Source organism: Lissotriton helveticus, chromosome 10, assembly GCF_964261635.1.
Source record: "Lissotriton helveticus chromosome 10, aLisHel1.1, whole genome shotgun sequence".
Classification (NCBI taxonomy): Eukaryota; Metazoa; Chordata; class Amphibia; order Caudata; family Salamandridae; genus Lissotriton; species Lissotriton helveticus.
This window is the reverse complement of record NC_136071.1, coordinates 302157648-302177568: the sequence shown is the minus strand read 5'-3', so window position 1 is coordinate 302177568 and position 19921 is coordinate 302157648.

Genomic DNA, 19921 nt, shown 5'->3' with positions numbered 1-19921 from the left:
TAAGGCCTATCCTCTACTGGAGACGGCTATGGACGACCCCAGAAATTAGACACTATGCTGAGGGTTTTTTAGCCCTAGTTAAATCAGATGTCTTCCACAAAATTACATGGCTGAAGATGCTCAGGGATGTCCTCGCTGAGCTCGGTCTCTCCAAGCTCTGGGAAAATCCCCTCGGGGAAGTATTCCCTAGTAAAAATATTATAAAGGCCATATATTGGGATTACATAGAACAGAAGCTCTGGAGGAGCGTAAACTCAGAATCTATGGGGGGTAGATTTATGGAAATTAAAATGAGACCTGCCCTAGAACAGTATTGGGACACTATAACTGTTCCGTTAGATAGGAAATTATTTTTCCAGTTAAGGGCAGGTTCCCTCCCCCTGAGGTCATTGACGTCTAGTTGGAGAACTAGTAGTAGTTCGTGTTGCCCGACATGTGGTGCCACCAACAAAAGTATTGCACATTTCTTATTTTTGTGTGAGGCCTACGTAAACCCGAGAAAATCCTGGTTGGCACCTGTTTGTAGAAATCTTGGTGTACTAAGTGGTGTTGAGGGGTTGAGAATTATTTGTACCTCCACCGAAATGTCCATTGTAGTAGGAACAGCAAAATACCTGGGGTGGGCTTGGTCCATAAGGCGGAGGGCTTTATCTCCCAACATGCATTGAGTTTTATCACTTTTTGAGAAAGCTTGCATTAACTATTATTGTTAAGTATTTTATGTGTGTGAATTATGAATTTTAATTGAAATATGCTGCTAAATGTATGCTAAGAGTTTTGACTGTATAATTTGGGCATGGTCCACATGGCGGAGGGTTTTATCTTTCAACATGCATTGAGTCTTAGCACTTTTGGAGAAAGCTTGCACTAATTATTATTGCTAAATATTTTATGTGTGTGAATTATGAATTTTAATTGTAATATGCTGTTAAATGTATGTTAAGAGTTTTGAATGTATAAACTTACATGTGTGTGCTTTTATGAGTGTATAACTCGAATAAAGCTTTTTCAATCAATCAATCGAGCTACGCAAACAAATGATGGACTGGAATGCTGAATGAATCATACATTCGCCCACAGTCAAGAGATCTGGGTTAAATCCATTGTTCTTGTGCTCACCATGCCACCCCAGTTTAGACCGAGCCAAATGCAAATCAGTCTTGAACCTGTGCCTCATGGGAACAGTCCAGAACGAACTGCCAAGCCAGGTCCTCCCTGGACCCGAAACAAGCAGCCTGGGACCGGTTTCAGGATATGTCACCCTTCATCAGCCAGGCTAGCTTGAATCCAGTGGCACAGTGAGCAAGGGACGCACGTCTGGGCATACCCATCCCACTTAGAGCGAAAAGTGCTACGCAAACAAATGATGAACTGGCCTGGCAGTCGGGCTGGACGGTTCCCATTGGGCGCAGGGTCAAGATTGATTTGCATATGGCTGGGTCCAAACTGGAATGGCATGGTGAGCAAAAAAATGATGGATTTAGGCCCAGATCTTTGTACTGGGGTGAATGTATGACATTGTTCTGCATTCTGTCCATCAATTGTTTTTTTTGCATTCATACTGGAGATTTGCAAGATAGTGAGGCACAAGAATGCCATCGAGGGTCAGGGTCTACAAGAAAATATGTTGCTCTCCATTTATAGTTGGCTGAGACAGAAACCAGCGATGAATGTTCACAAAATAAGTTGCCTAATTCTGTGCCAGCTAATACCAATACGTGGAGTCAATACACTTCATAGTCCAGTCCTACTTTAAATATGAAAGCAAACTGTACAATTTCCTACAAAAAAGAGAAGACGTTTGTGAGAAAAAAAGGTGTTTTGGGGTGGAATTCCAAAAAGATGTCCTGAGGCAGAAATTTTTGATTCAGCCTAAAAATATGTACTGTTTTTCATCAAGCATTTTTGCCCGCAAATTGAACCATTACCCTGTAAAAATGAACCTGCCTTCAGAAATGGTGGGTGCACAAATCTGGCTAGAATCAACTAGAGCCCTAATAATGGCACAAACAAGCAGTGTTGTGTGTGCTCTGGCTTGTTCGTGTTTTAGAGAAGATTTAATCCAGATCCCTGGAATGACTGCATTCCTGTCGGTTTCTCTTCTGCTGCTCAAAGCCAATTTAAAGGCAGAATATATCTAATTTGAAGGATTGCAGGCAAGTCCACATCCCCTGCTATTTCTCACTCTCATTCACTCCACTCAATGCATAAGCACGCAGTGATACCAGGAGTGCCTTCTAGCACTCATTATGCAGGACAACAACAATAAAAAATACTAACGGGTTTTTCTCACTTTTTACACTTATTTGTTCACTAACACTAGGATTTTTAGGTCTTGACTAGACAACACATGCACACAGTATCTTTGCGTGGAGCATGGACCAATCACAGATTGGTTCATTTTATTTAGAGAGCGTCTGCCGCTGCCTGTTATTCAGGTGCTGTTACTTCTTTCCAGTCTCACCCAGCACTTTTCCATATTCCTGCCCCTATCCCTCCACCCAACTTCTCCAGCACACACTGGCTTAAACATTAGCACGTACTGGCCGTATGCCTCGTTTCTCCAACCGTTACCCTATTGAAAGAAACATACCTCAATGGCCCGTTTGACTTAACCCATTTACCGCGGGGGCAGTTCCGCTGCGGTGCGGCAGCTTTGAAGAGTGGGCGGGGCCGCGTTGGCTAACGGATGTGCGCAGCACTACGGAGGTAGTGCTCGCGACGGCCGTTGGCCGACAGAAGCACGCAACGGGTTAAATGCAACATATTATCCTATTTTAAAAACAATGTACTTTCATGGCTATTTACAATTCACATATTTTGAAAGCATAAACATATTTATATTCCTCTCTTCTTATTTGTAATAGCCAGGATACCTTTATTTAAACCCACGCCTTCTTTCATTTACTTAAAACACGCAAGCATTTTTAGGTTTTGCCTGCACAGTGCTTGTGCTGTGCTTGTGAAATCTTAAAAGGAGCTTATGTTCCACCTCCGTAAGATCCAGTCCTTTGAAGAGCGAAGTAAGACAGGAAGTCAAGTCTATTACTGCCACAGAGGATCTCATCCATACACCAACAGCGTCCTTAGGCAACTGCCCTCACTGCTTTGTATCCTAACATTCCTATCTCTGTCATGATGCATTCATCATTCCAGAGCCTACATTCTGTTGCTGCCAATGTGACCATATTGTCAACAACTCAGATACCACACACCTTCCTCCTATAAAATAAACACTAAAATCTATGTACAAGAAAATTACTATCATCACAATGACACAGATACATGTTCAAAAGATATAGACAAGTGCATTCCTATAACATAAACATTCTTTTAACATAAGGTCCTTACTAAGGCGGTAAACATGTGATGAGAAGAGTCCTTCATAAGTTATTAGACATAGTCTCTCAGAGCACACTTCTTGTGTTTAACTCCACATATCCTCAAAAACTCTTCCATCTCGCGTGAGGCTAGCTGAACACCATTGTCAGTCAATATTAGTTCTGGGTTATCTTCCCTTGAGAAAAGACTCTTTAAGAATGCAATTACATGCTTTGTCTCAACCCCCATCCTCAAACAGATTTCAGGCCAAAGTGAAAATAAATCCACGACCACCATCACGTATAATTGCTGCCCCTCTCCATGAATGGGACCAACAATGTCGAGGGCAATCTCTTTCCATGGTCCCGAAAGACGAGTCCTGACCACCATGTGTTGAACCCTCGTCATCTTAGATTTTTGACTCAGAGAGCACACCAATAAATCTTGCACAAGCCTCTCCATCTGCATATCCATCCCCGGCCACCAATTTAGTCTTGGACATGCCCAAATGTGAGATCTGTGCTAAGTCAATTAACTTCCCACAAAGACACCCGCCTTACGGGAGCTGGCCGCAGCGGGCATCTTTCGGTTGGGCGACTTATACAAGGGGGGACAATTTAAAACACGACAAGAGGCACATAATGGCACAGATCATAGCTTTATGTTTAACTTCACATACATCCGGGTTCGTCAAGCTGTCCGTGCGGCATATCCAGAATACCCTGCTGAGCTCACCACTCTATGAGCATTGCAGGTACTGCTGAAGGGAGAGGGTCGCAAAGGGCTAATCACAAAACTTTATAATACCTCTTTACGTGAACGGGATCAGGAGGAACATCCCTTACGCTGGCAAGCTGCGTTGGGCATTCCTATTGTGCCGGAAGTCTGGACGGCGTGCTGCCAACTCACAGGTCGCCTCACAGCCAACTGCAATCTTAGAATTATTCATTTCAAATTCCTGCATCAGGTATATTACTCCCCCTTACAGCTACACAAATATGGTCTGAGAGAGACTTCTAACTGTGTACGATGTGGAGCAGCGGATGCAGATTTTCTCCATGTAGCATGGATGTGTAGGGGTGTGTTTGCTTTTTGGACTACAGTGGTGACCATTCTCACTGATATTGTGTTGGAGCCTGTGTGCTGCACTCCTGAGCTATGTTTGTTGGGTTACGTCAAATGCCTTAAGCCTGGTATCAGGCGCATTGTTGCAGTTTCCACCCTCTTCGCCAAAAGGGCGGTAGCGCAATGCTGGGGAGCCATGACAACATCGACTATAAAAAAATGGCTCCGCGGCTTGATTTACTGGAGGGATCAGCTGCAGGTATACGAGGGGGAGCTGCCGGAGTCATCCCGCCCCAAAGATTTCTGGGTCCCCCTCACGGCATATTTGGTGTCCTATCCTGACCTACTGTAAATGCTATGCTCAGCAACTCCTAATTTTTTTTCTTCTATAGCATGAAGGCCTTGTGTAGGTGTTTGCCTGTCGCCAGGAAGTTTGTAGATTCTAAAAAAAATACCCTGGAATTGATATGTACTCATTCCCGGCCCGTGTTGGTGGACTATATGTGAGAACTTTCCTCATAATTGTCCTGCTTTTACCTTATGTTAGAGGGTGCATTGCTATGTCTGGAATGTGCTTCAATTATGATGTTGTTCTGCCTGGGAAGGAGGGAGATGAGGTTTGCGGGGTTTATATGACCTTCTCGCTTTTCATCATTCTGTATTATTAATTGTTCATCCCACTTTGAAATCAATAAATAAACTTTTTTTTTAAACTTACCACGAAGAATGGTGGGAGGAACTAGGCGAGTACCCCGAAATAATATATTACCACATGTGTTCTATTGCTCTTTCACTCCCCAAAACACTCTGCACCCATCAGAACCTTGTCTTTTGGTATGCCAACCATTCCTCACAAGGGACAACACTTCACAAAGCAAAAAATCTGCACTCAATTCTTCTCGCCACTATTCTTCCGAAATTGCCTCATTATCCACCACACACACAAATTCAAATTCCTTGTCGAATTGATCACCTCTAACTTGTTCATCACACTCACCTGGAACCAACCTGAATGAAGTGTCAGCAATGTGATTCTCCACACCTGGTATATATTTAATCTCAAAATCATACTCTTGCTGCGCAATTACCCATTTTGTTATTCTCCTAGACACCAAATCAACACCCATCTCCATAAATATCTCACATAGAGTCTTGTGATTACTTCTAACAATGAACTTCACACCCCACAGAAACTTCTTGAATTCCATAATAGACCAAAAAATGCAAGGGCTTCACGCTCTATTACAAAAGATCTGGCTTCTGCCTCTTTTAATCCCCGGGACGCAAACATTTTGGTGTTCAAGTCTTCTCTACCTTCCTGCTGCAGGACTGCACCTACCCCTTTAAGACTGGCATCCAGGGTGATTATGTTTTTTTTCTGGGATCAAAGGTCCTTAATTTGGGTGCAGTATTAAGCTTGTGTTTCAATTCTATTAATTCTTTTTCACAAGCTTCACTCCAACAAAATTCTACACCCTTCCTTAACAACAATCTCTTGTTGACACTGAGCTCCGCAAAATTGGCAACAAATGTATTATAATGCTCAATTTCATCAGCTCCTCACGTGAAGAGGGTGAAGTCATGTTAGAAATGGTATTAACTAAGTCTGCCTTGGGCATTACTCCATCTGCAGTTATGGTATGCCCTAGATAATCAATGGTGGCAGTCGCGAAGTGACATTTTTCTGGTTTGATGGTTAAATTTCAACGATTAAATTTTCTCAGGACATTTTTTAGACGAACATTGTGTTCCTCCACGTTCTTGCCAAATATGAGAATGTCGTCCTGGTACACACAGACACCCTCAACCCCTTCAAGCACCCTTTCCATGGCACGCTGGAAAACGGATGCCGCTGACACAAACCAAGGGGCATTATGACATATCTAAAAGTTCCAAAGGAAGTTATGAAAGCAGTATAGTCTCTAGAAGACTTCTTCAACTCCACCTGATGGTAAGCTGGGGTGAGATAATAGTGTTAAAACACCTTGCTCCTCCAAGTAACACTAACAATTCAGAGATATTGGGGAAGAGACACCTATCCACTATAACACCATTTTTGTTAAGATGTCTGAAATCTACACAAAGCCGCAAATGTCCATTGGACTTACGTGCAGCAACTACCGGAGTGAGCCATTCCATTTCTTTGAAGTTTTTCAATCTCCTTCTTCATTTTCTCTCTAGTGTTAGTGGGACATTCCTCACTTTGCAGCATACAGGTTGAGCCCCAGCCCTGAGGCAAATTTCAAGTTGAATACCCTTCAGACAATGTAGATCTTCTCGAAACACACTCGGAAACTCTTTCCTCATGGTGAGTACTAAGTTACTACTGGATAATGCACTATCATCAACTAGGTTTACTCTCTCCTTTAATACTATGGAAGATTTACCACTGGGATCCAACATAACACGCAAATCACCTTGGTGTAGCCAGCTTATAATGCTATCACCTTTCTCTGAGAGATACATTTTTCCTGACACATAGTGATCCTTATATTCTATAAGCCCGACAAAATAACCTTTTAGACGTATAGGCTCTCCACCATATGCACAGGGGTTTAAATTATGTTTCAGCAAGGATACCTTCTTCAATATTTCATTCATGAAAAACGTCTTTGAAAGAATCGTAATCTTAGCTCCTGAATAAAAAAAAAGGACTTTTGTTGTTCCTCCCTCCATGTAGATGGTGTCAACAGGGCTCAATTAAGATGCACTCTTTTCACTAGCAAGCTGTAACACAATTTGACCACATTCAAAATCTTCACCCTCATGTTCAAAGTCTATATTTACACTTTTGACCTTCACGGTAGAATTTTTAGATCTGCAGGTGACAACAAAGTGCGCTTTTTAAAGCAGGGCACCCCTTGTCATTGGCCAGATGACCCATTCTGTTACACCTAAAGCATTTACGTGGAGTTGGTTAATGCTTTGCACCACTCTCTTCATTTTTAATAATGGTTTTCTTATGTTTCTCCCTCACAACTTTTACACTCAATTCTTTTTCTTTCTTAATAGTTGCTACGCACTTCATCGAGTGTTCTATCCTCTTGGCAACATATACTACTTCATCTAAGGTAGGATCATCTCTCATCCATAATTCATCTCTCACGTATTCCAATTCACAATCCACCATTAATTGATCTTGATATGTTCATCAGGAAGTTCAGCAAATCAGCACTGTTAGAACCTGGATCCCTGGTTGGCTGAGGCAGGTACCTTAGGCCAAGTAGGGACCCTCGCTTCCACATCAGGGAAAGGAAGGAGATCTTCTCAGATAACCCCTACTCACCCCCTTGGTAGCGTGGCATGAGCAGCCAGGCTTATCTTCAAGGCAAATGTGTAAAGTATTTGCAACCACGCTCCCAGTGACCAATGGTGACACCACAAAAGGACTCCACACGAGTTTCATATAAAAACATGTATAAGTTTATATAAAATTATATACGATGAAACCACACGATAAAAATCCAACATATGAGTATTTGTAATATACCTCCTGGCCAGTTATTAGATCAGCCAGCTCTTGTAAGTTCTGCCTGTATTAATGAGCAATTCTAGGTGATCCTATGCAGTCCTAATGCCAGGCTTTGCAGTTCGTAATGCAAGAAACAGGCACTTTGCAATGTACCAATAATGCAGTTCGTGATGCAAGCTAATGCAATGCGTAACACAACCGTCAGGAAGTTCGTTATGCAGAAACAATGCAATGCGTAATGCAACAATCAGGTGGTTCCTTCTGCAAACTAATGCCGTGCGTAACACAACAATCAGGCAGTTCAATCTACATAAATAATGCATTGCACAATGCAACAATCAGGTGGTTCGTTCTTCAAACTAATGCAATGCATAATGCAACAATCAGGTAGTTCGTTCTGCAGAAATAAAGGAAATGTGTAGTACAAAAATCAAGTAGTTTCTAATGCAGAACTAATGCAATGCATAATACAACAACCAGGTAGTTCGTAATGCAGACTTAATGCAATGCGCAATACAACAATCAGGTAGTTCGTAATGCAGAATTAATGCAATGCCTAATACACTCCAGCACTGGTCACGGTGCTTCAGACGGTCTCTCCGCCCCTTGTACTGACTCGCGGTCAGTTCCCGTCACCATATGCCCCCAACACAGATCTGATGTAAACCACAGTGCAGCTCCATGCTCTGGTCCCGGTACTGCCACTCGCTGGGACTCACTTGGACTCCTGGTGCCCCCGATCACAGGGAAATTCTTCCGAGGGTCTCAGGCTGCAAAAAGCACATGCACACAGCGTCTCTGAGACACACTTGAACTTCTGGTGCCCACGATCACAGGGCAATTCTTCCGAGGGTGTCAGGCTGCAAAAAGCACACGCACAGAGCGTCGCTGAGACACACTTAAACTTCTGGTGCCCACGATCACAGGACAATACTCACGAAGGTTTTATGCTGCACGAAGCACACACACACACACACAGCGTAGCTGAGACTCACTTGGACACCAGGTGCACACAATCACAGGACAATCCTCACTAAGGGCTCAGGCTGCAAAAAGCACACGCAGACAGCTTCGCTGAGACTCGCTTGGACTACAGGTGCCCACGATCACAGGGCATGGCTTACGAAGGTCTCAGGCTGCAAAAAGCACACACAGTGTCTCTGAGACACTTCTGGAAACTTCTGTGTTCCTGAGTTTCCACAACTGGGAGCCAGCTCACCTTGGGCCCTTGGGGTTAAGTTACTTCAGGACACAGCACACAGCAAAGTCCCTGTACCCTATTCCTTGGGTAAAACAGCAAACTGCAGACCAGCCCCAGAACACACAGCAAGGGTCAATCCTTTGCTTTAGTCTCTTCAGTTGTTTCTTTCTTGGCAGAGGTTCCTCTTGACCACGAAGCAGTGTTTAATCCTTTTCAGTCTTGATCATTACAATTCCAACGTTCAGGGGTTTCAGCTTTCATAGTTATCCCCCTAAATGTCTTTGAAGTCTTTGTGTTCAGGGGGGCACTGACCCCTGTCCAAACCAGTTTTGGGTGCCTCCCTGCCAGTGACACCTTCTTCCTTTGATAGTACAGGTCTGGATCCTTAATCACTCAGCAGGGGATGGAGCCATTGTTTTATGGCTGCAGCCCGGGCCTCTTCACCTCTAGGGGCTACTCCACCCCCCCCTACACTCCAGATGCAGGTCAGCCTGTTGCTGTCTCACCTCCTCCCCTGGGTCAAGACATTCCCCAGATCCTATCACTTTCAGATCCAGACAGTCAATCCACAACCAGACAGAGACACACAGAAATGTTAGAGCACAAAAACCCAGCCGCTTTTAAAAGAGTGGTTTCTAAACGCACAATGTAAAAACCACCTTCACAAAAAGATGTATTATTGAATTGTGAGTTCAGGAATACTAAACTTCACCTCTCCATCTTAAGCCTTTCGGAAGATAGGCTGGAAACATAGTACACAGCCTCCCCCATTCTGTACTATGGGCAAGATAGCCTTTCAACAGTGAAAAACAAAACAGAGATTATTTCGCTGTCAGGACATGGTACACACCTCAGTACATGTCCTACCTTTCACATGCACTGCACCCTGCCCAGGGGGATACCTTGGACCTACCATAGGGGTGTCTGATGTGCATAGAAAGGGAAGTGTAAGGCCTGGCAAGTGGATGCACTTGTCAGGACAACAAGGCAGTTTAACAAACTGCGCGCAGGCACTGCAGTGGCAGGCCTGAGTTCTCTTTGTAAGTCTACTTATGTGGGTGGCACAATTAGTGCTGCAGGCCCACTAGTAGCATTTGCATTACCAGCCCAGGCCCACATAGTGCACTTTACTAGGGACTTTACTACTAATAAGGCAAATGGTGCACAGTCAAAATATTGATTCCTAATTATCGACCTACATTAATATCGAGTTGAAAATATCGAAGGTGAAGAATATCGAGGTCAAGAACATCGTTGGACAGAATATCGACCCTAAGGTAAGTAAAATCGATTTTTTTTATATCGATGTAAGTAATATCGAAGTTAGTAATATCGATATCAAGTATATCTATGTTACTAATTTCGATGTTACTAATATCGATATTTGTTTGTTGTTATGTATTTTTTTAATGTATTTTATATGTATGTGTTATATTTTTTTTAAAGTATTTTATTTTTTTTAAATTATATGTGTACTATTTTTTGTATATTAAAAATGCTATTTTTAATGTAATTTTATGTTTTAGTACTGGAGCGGGCTGTGGGTTTATAGGGGAATAGGGTGGGGAGGAATTTAATTATAGTAAATTAATTATTAATTTTCAGTAATTGTAAATTAATTTTAATTCATTTTTGCGTTTAAGTTCTGTAGCGGGTTGTGGGTTTATAGGGGAATTGGGTGGGAAGTAATTTAATTTTAATGAAGTAATTATTTATTTTTTATTGGTATTGATATTTTTTATTTCTAATTAATTATTAATTGGTAATTAATTATTTTAATTTCTAAATAATTGTTTTGATTGGTAATTAAGGTTTGTAATTGGTAATTACTTTTTGTAATTGGCAATTAATTTTTTTATTGGTAATTAAGGTTTGTAATTGGTAATTACATTTTTTAATTGGCAATTAATTTTTGTAATTGGTAATTAATTTTTTACAATTGGTAATTGATATTTTTAATTGTTAATTACGTTTTATTAATTGGAAATTTATTTTATTAATTGCTAATTCATTTTTCATAAAACATGTTTTTTATTTAAAAATACATTTATTGTTTACCAGTTTTCAATTTTTAATAAATTTTTAATTGTCAATATGTTTTGTGTTTTGAAAAATAGTTTAGTGTTCAATATTTATTATTTGGTCATTTATATTTATTAATTAATATTTATTGGTATTTATTGTTAATTTATTGTTAATTAATCATTTAAGTGTAATTATGTTTTTAGTAATTATTAATGGGTATTTGCAAGTGATGTACAGTTATTTAAAAATTCGATTTTTATTATTTTATTTACAACAATTATTTATAAGTATGTTATATTTAACTTCTACACTATCCAATGCTTTCCCTACTGTTGCACTCTCTGGAGTGGGAATAGTAATTTTTACCCCTACGCTATCCAATGTTTTCCCTACTGTTGCACTCTCTGGAGTTGGAATAGTAATTTTTACCCCTACGCTATCCAACGCTTTCCCTACTGTTGCACTCTCTGGAGTTGGAATAGTAATTTTTACCCCTACGCTATCCAACGCTTTTCCTACTGTTGCACTTTTTGGAGTTGGAATAGTAATTTTTACCCCTACGCTATCCAACGCTTTCCCTACTGTTGCACTTTTTGGAGTTGGAATAGAAATTTTTACCCCTACGCTATCCAATGTTTTCCCTACTGTTGCACTCTCTGGAGTTGGAATAGTAATTTTTACCTCTACGCTATACGACGGTTTCTCTACTGTTGCGCTCTCTGGAGTGGGAATGGGAATTTTAAGTTCTATGCTATCCAACATTTTTATTACTGTATTTTTTTTACTTATGGATTTTGAATAGTATTTTTATTTATTTAGCTATTTAGTTTTTTTGTATAAATTTAGATAATGTAGTATATAATAAATTTTAAAAATATATTTATTTTTTTGTATTTATTAAACGTAATTCTTTACTTTTTATTTATGTTTTTCTTTGATGTTTGTAAATGTATTTGTAGTTCATAATATTTTTTATTAATTTATAAATTATTAAAATAATTATTACAACTTAGGGGCCCATTATGATGTCGGGCGGATTGCCCCCGCCAGGCTGGTGGTAGCCACCGCCAGCCTGGCGGGGGCAATCCGCCCGACATCCGCATTTGTTTTCCCCCCGCCATATTAGTATGGCGGGGGGACCTCGGCGGACGGAAAGACCGTCCGGCGCTTTTCCGCCCCGGTCACCTTGCAGCCGGGGCGGTGTCTATCAGACACCGCCAGCCATATTATGATGGGCAATTGTGAATGCCTTTCTGTGGTGGCAAAGCCCAGGTATTAAGATTATTGTGTGGGTTACAGTTAGAAAGCAAGGCAGAGCAACGCCGCCTATTATCCTTCCAGGGTATACAGTCCTGGGTAATAATATGGTTTATAATGGTAATACTTGTTACCTTCAGTACTGGAAAACTACTAGGCCCAAACAGCAATCACACTGTAAGAATCACTTAGTTATCAGTCTGGGGAGAGCTCTTTGAAGTGGCTGTCAAGGTACACAATGACCCGTTATAAAAGTACTATAAGTACAATAAATGAATAAAAGGTGGAGATTTACCTGGGAGGAGAAGCCAAATGACGGAATTTGACTTAGAGACCTGAAAAGGAATTTACTATCATTGAGGGGTTGTCTCCAAAGTTCTCATAGATACACCCCTTTTTTCACAAAGCATAAACAAACTCATAAAAAAGTGGGTTACCAGTGAGATCACCACTGCTCACCGTCAAACCCAACTGCATTTCAATTTCAGTGCAGTTCTCAGCCTTTGCATAGGGTGACCAGGCGGCCTAGATTTGCTGGGACAGTCCCGAGTTTTCACCAGCTGACCAGGCAGATTTCGTCAATTTTGGCATGTATCCCAGTTTTTAGAGGGGGTCGACTGAAACCAGTGAGAAGCACTTTTTGGGCATTCTAAAGCAGTGCTATTAAGCAGCTGTTATAAGTAAGCAATTTAATGAACAGGAAGGATACTGGTTTTAGAATTTATATTTTATTTATTTTCGTAGTGCCTCTTCTGTGTTTTTATGTTAATAACAGCTGTTATTCTGCGCTGCTCAGTTGATGTAAAATTGTAGACCTTCTTCTATTTTTGCAAAATGTCCATGGTTTTAGGTTGTCAAGACCTGGTCACCCTACTTTTATGGGTTATAGTTGGCTCTGCTCCACAGGGCGGGAAAAGGAAAACCATTACATGCCTAAGAATACAGCCTCTTGTATTAGGAGGAGAAGGCCGCAGCAGGGCCTGTAATTATGGCTCAGGCCATTGAATGACTCAGTGCAAGCAGGTCTGTTCTGAGCCAGGATGCATCAGGTGTGCCTGCTACTGTGCTCACGCCCGACGCAGGGTGGCACTCCAAATCTGTTGTGACATACCGAGGCCTGCACGGATGCTCCTTTTATGGTGACTTTTGCGTGAACTCTAAATTAATCATTTCTGCTCACTGAAGCAATATAACCGTCTGGTACCCATGAGGCGGGGTCACCTGTGCAGTGTGTGACTGTACCACTTTCCTCTCTACGAGTAATTAGGAAGGTGTGCAATTTCCCTTCTCAAATGCCAACTTTTGATTGGTCCAGGTACCTAATAACTGAAATCAGATACTGAAGAAGTTTAATTGACAAGATGTGTCTTTCTTTATTCGGGTGCAAACGCATCCATAAAAGATACAGTCAAACATTCAAACAATAAAATGAAAATACTCCACATAATATCTAAAATAAACCATTGCCTGCAGCTAAAACTTAAACATTTTAAAACAGTACAAATTGATACTCACACCCTCGTGCTAGAAAACTTTACCAATGCAAGCCACACAAGTCCAGTCAACTCTAGAAAGCCTAGATCTGTAAACGGCCCTCAAAAAACTTGTCACTGCAGAGAGTGTAAAGGGGTTAGGAAACAACTGTAAGTGCAAGAGTGCTACTTTGGCCTGCCTAATCTTCAGACTTTTTAACAAGGGCTGGAGGAAGCGTCTTCTGGACAGGGAATTTTTTTTTACACAATAGTACAAAATGTAATGTGTCCTGAGGAGATCGAAAATCGCAGCCACAGGGACCTCTTTGGTTTGACATAAAAGAAGAAACTAGCCGGAGATGCTAAAAAATTATGAAGCTGATTGAATCTAAATTGTGTAATTAAAAATCTATCATGAGCACTAGTTAGGGCCAAAAGGTATGGGTCGATACCCGGGACCGATTTTAACATTACATAAGACCTCACTGAGGGTTTAATAAGCTCATTGTTTTCACGATTCGCAGTAAAAAATGTGTGGGTAGGTCTTTTATGATTTTAACATCCCCGAAACTTAAAGTGTGATGTGCAAGGAAAATGTCTGGCCATCCTATGGCCTAAAAAGACTCCTTTATGTATTGTATCTAAAGGATTTTATTGCAATGATCCAATACCAGACAATCCAATAGCATCATGCAGTTTAAACCCTTATGTTCACATGTCCATATATTTATCCAGCACACTAAAGGTTTGATTTCCCCTTGGTCCGCCAGATAACCAACCCCTAGCTCTTTATGCACAGACCAGGCTTGCGTGCCTTGGAGGATTCGGCGCAGAAACTTATTTTCCGCCAGCTGCAACCTGTGTGATGGCACATACCCCCAAATTTCACTGCTGTATAAACTCTAGAAATGCCTTTAGACTTATACAGTTTTAAGATGACCTCCAGGTCCCATGAACCCTATCTACTTGCAAATCTAGTGATGGCTCTGAGGGATTATTGAGGTCACTCATCTTCCCATCTAAGAGGGCTTCCCACTGTAATTTGTAATCAAATAGCACACTCAGATAGGGACAAGCCGGGACCTTACCAAGAGTATGATTTCCAGCTGTAAAACCTTTTGTCCGGAGCTCCTGGTAGGCAGCCACTAAAACATAGGACTTGGTAAAATTAACAGATACGTTGCCACAAAATCATCTATTAAAACCTGGAGGCCCCGGCCCGTACGGGCCAATGAGACTGCGTCCTCAGCAAAAAGTAGTCCGGGCAAAGCTATCCTAGCTACTCTAGGGGAGTCTGACTGGAGTGCCAAAAGGGCAGCCTCAAGGCCATTAATATAAACCGAGAATAAAAAAGGAGCTAAAATACAGCCTTGGCTCACTCCCTGTGTACAATTAAAATGATTAGAGAGTTCTCCCTTATGGAAAATCTCACTGCCGCCGTCATGTAGGCATGGAGGGATATAAGTAAATGGACAATCCAAGGATCCACTCCCAAAGAAGTTAATATGTCCCACAACTTAGATTGGTTTACCCGGTCAAAAGCGGACGTAAGATCCATAAAAGCTAAGTACAGAACAGAGTTGTGCCACTGTGTATTTAGATATCAGAAGATAAAGGTTGAGACATTGGTCCGTAGTTGACAAACCTTCCAGGGAGCTGTGTTGGACATCTGATAAAACTTGGTTATCTGTGGCCCACGAAGACAATCTGGATAAGAATACCCTACCCAAGACCTTGACTACGGCAGAGGGAGATTGGATGATAAGATTGAGGGTTATCCTTATCTCCTTTTTAAAAAATTGGCACTATAATGGCAGTGGACCAGGAGGGTAACATCCCCTTGGAGGCTGCCGCATTTAAGACTTGAGTCAATATAGGAGCCCAAACCTCTGTGTTATCACTGAGAAGGTCTGGGGGTATGCTGCCAGGGCCCGGGGCCTTGTTTAGTGCCAACAACTCAATACTTGAAGCTACCTCCCCTAGAGAAAAGAAAATGGGGGAAACCGCCAGGCAGGAAGGTATGTCGACGCATCGGTCACCCTGGCAGCCTACATTGTAAACTTTTGCATAATAGGACACCCACTGATCTGGCATGATGTGATGGCACACAGACGGTTTGAATAGGTCTGCAAAGCATGGGCTATTAATGATTTTCCAAAATAAGGATGAATTCCTCCATTCGCCCGCTTTGGTTAAGTCCTCCCAAGCCTGCTATTAAAGTTGGAGCCTGCACTCTTTCAGCGTCTCTTTATGAAGGCCTCAGCACAAGGACACTCTATCTTTCTCCCGGGGCACCTGTTTCAAGGCTGCTTTTAGCCTCCTTAAAGCATGCGAAAACTTGTGATCAAACCATGAGGGGGAAGCCGGGGCACGACCGCTGTCTGTGTAGTTAAAAGGCCAGAAACTAACTGAGTGATGGAAGAGAAGGAGCTTAAAATTTCCTCGCTCGGTGAATGATGATCCAGGCATGCGCCCATCTCTTCCTGACACATAGAAAAAAGGTTATGGTTAAAGGCCTATACATCTATACTCGCCCATCAAAGGTGCCTACCCGGATTAGTGGGGGTTAAAGATACCTGGAGCTTTCAGGGGCCTATGGGAGGGGTAGCCCAGCACTATCAGCACAAGTGTCAGTGGACTGTGGTCGCTAAAAGCATTGTGCTCTGTATTGAATGAACCGGGGATCACTCCCAACTGTGCTGTCACGAATATAAAGTCTATGATAGATGCTGCCTTCCTTCCTTTATAGGTCGGGTGCAATTGAGGGGTAGGCCCGGAATGCCTCTGGTCTAGGGTGTGTACCAGGTTATGAGTAAGTAAGAGGTTGTTTAACACCTTCCCTTTCATGGTGTGTTCCATGTGGAGGTCATCCAAAAGTGGACAAGGCTGGGCAATTGACTGATTCTTCACAAAGAATGGGCACAAATGACAGTTGAAATTTCCCACTAAAATGAAGTTCATGGGCCCACAACCCTCCTCCTTTATTGAGTCTAGGGCACAATTTAAGGCATTGAGGTTGGAAGACCCGCCCTTCCACCTCTTGGCATCATACAAGTTGATAATAGCAAGTGTAAGTGCTGTCCCCATGGGCAATTCCATACCATGGAATACCTGAGAGCCCCACTTTAAAATATTAAAATCTTTGCATAATTCTAGGTCCACAAATATAATGTGGCCCCCACTAGCTCGTCCCCTGATTCAGTCTGATGCTGGGCAAAAGATAGTCTTGTGCCTGTCCATAAAATAAATATTCTTAGTCTCCCAGGTTTCCTGTAAGGAATATGATTTTGTATGACCTAACATACAGTAGCCATCTGTCATCGGTGAACTTTGAAGACAGACCTGCCACGTTCCAGGAGATAAGACTAAATTCTCTATCAGGAGTGTGGTTGGTGTTACCAGGTGGGGGTAGTAAAGAAAGAGGTGCTTGAAGGCTCACCTGGGGAATTTGGTTAATCACAGGAAGCGTGTGAGGGAGGGAAGCTGATCAAATCACATTTGGGCTCGATATTAGTGGAGGGCTAGATTCCTGAACACTCTGACTCAAAGGGCCTTGTTTTTGGAGTGAACAGACAAGTGTCTCCTCAACCTCCTGAAGTCAATCCAACTCATTCAGATCTGAAAGGGGGGTACAAGAGTTTGAAAGCAACAACGGCTGCCCCATGCCTCCTCCGTTAAGCCTGGCCCTTGTGAGAGGTCCCTCCTCTGAGGTGCCCAGTGGAGGTCTATAGAAAAAGCCCAGCTGGAGTAGTTTAATGCATGGGGTTGGGGAAAATAATTTAGTTGGTCCAGAGAGGATTTTCCGTGCTATCTCTGGGTATCGTACCGAGATAATGATGCAGTCTCCCTCAAAGGTTTTCCTTGATGGGCCTATCCACGCCACTCTCTGCGCCATCAAGTTATCATTATGATCCCTGACAGAACTCCCAGAGTGCAGGGCCAACTAAAGGGAAGTTTTATTGATCAGTTGGACCTTAGATTCCTCTTTGTGAGCCGGTAGACCAGGCCTCCCTGACAGGACCACAGAGTAGGGGGCACATGCTGGGGGAAGGTCGATCAATGGGAGCTAGAAATCTTTGGGTATTTGCACCCCTAGGTGAGGGACGTCTGCCAGACCTAGGACCTGGTTAGACCGAGCAACATGGGGTGCGCTGTCTCCCACAGTGCAAGATCAACCAGCCCCTAACACTGTATGCTGGACCATAATTCCCCTGGGCTTTAGGGAAGCATTTGTGTGCAGGGTACCACTGCTACTCAAGGGATTAGCGAGGGGCGTGGTATCAGCTAATAAGGGACACTCTGGCAGTTGATAAGGTGGATGTTTAGCCACTGAAGTCAAAAGAATATACATTTTGTTAGCCAAATTCCTGAAAACAGCTTATTCAATCTATTCAGGAGCGGAGAAAAGAGGTCTGTAAGAGTCATCTTGAAATTATGTAGAGCTTGCACCAGGTGGGTAAGCAATTCCTCCGCAATAAGCCCGGTTGCAGCATTCACCTGTCCCTGGCTTGTGGTCACAGGAGCTTCCGTGGTCCCCTTGGCCTTCCGTTTCCGTTTAGGGACAGGCCAACTCGCCGCGTCAGAGGGCGGGGGGGAGGCTCGAGGCTGAAGGCTCAGTAGGAGTGATTCAACTAGTGCCAAATTTGAAGACAACAGAGATGGAGCTTGGGGGCGGCATTAACCTGGGCCTTGGGGATCGATGGTAAGGTAGGTGGAAAACTTAGTCCGAAACATCCTATGTCTACTGAAAGCCGCCTCTCCCCCCAATCTATCTCCTTGTTAATAGCTTTCACAGCCTTTGCCAGAAATGTGTCATTGGTAGGGCACGTTTGAACTGTAAGAGTCACTGGCTGAGCCTTCCTTTTTCCCATTACGCTGAGTCAAACAGGGCCCAATGGCAAAAAGGACCAATTATCCAATTGACCAAGAGGGGATATAATGGGTATGACAATACTCTGCTCAAGTTTGCTCAAATTCCTCACGGATGCCCAGGATAACTAAGCAAGTGGAAAGGGTACTCACAAGTGTTCCTGTTTCCTGGCGTCTTGAAGCAGCCCCTCCGGCAGCAGAGTGAAGGCGGCAACAGCCGCAGGGACTGCTGGGGCTTGATGTCCTGGCTACCCCCTCCTTCAGCAACAGGTAACAGCCCTGTAGGTTGTCAGCGCTCCCTGCACTGTGGCTCACACCGCAAACCACTGCTCCAATTCCTCCGATCAGCAGGGGGCCCGCTGTTGTATTTCTCCATGCACATATAATTACATTGTCTCAGTATCAGTGGGGCCGGGCATGGACTTACTTCTCCCGGTGGCCTGGCCTCCTCGTCTCCTTTCCCATCTGCAGCTGCCCTCCAGTGGCGTCACGAAACTTGAGGGGGGCCCCCCAGCAAAGGACATGAATGGGCCCCCCCATTCTACATGCCACTCAAGATCTCTCAGGCCAGCCACCTGCCATACTGCAAGGGCTATTGCTACTCCACTGGTACCAATAGAGCCGTTATCAGTAACCATGGATGGTGGAGTTAATAGGTGGGCTTAGTTTGCTTGCAGTCTATTTAGGTGGTGGTCTATCCACGACAGGGTCCCTGCCATCAGTACGCTGGGGAAGTTTGCCCTATTTTAGGTGGGTTTCCTGAGTCAGACTCCTGTCATGGCATACAACATCGGGCCCACTCATCATTTAGTTTTGCCAAAAGTGCATCCACTGCTCTTTCTCTTTCACACCTCCTTTCTCCCTCTTGCTTTCTGTCTCTTCCTTTCTATTATTTCTGAGCATCCTATCTTTTTTCATTCTCATACCTGCCATTTTCTTTCTATTCTCTATCACTTTTATCTCCAACTTTTTCTCTCCCATCCCATCAAAATCATTCCACTATGCTTTTCCTATCTCCTGTGCAGTATTTCTCCCCCTTTCTCTGCTCTGTTTATGCTATCTGCTTAGTATTCCCTTCATCCATTTTCTCGCCCTCTCCATTCTCTATCTCTCTTTTCTTCTTTTATACCCCAGATGACCTTGTCCCTATAGCACCTTGTGATTTCTTTCCTTCATGCTTTCTCGCTGGGTCCCTTGTTTAGCATTTCCAGTGCATTCTAATGCTCTTCATCAATCCTG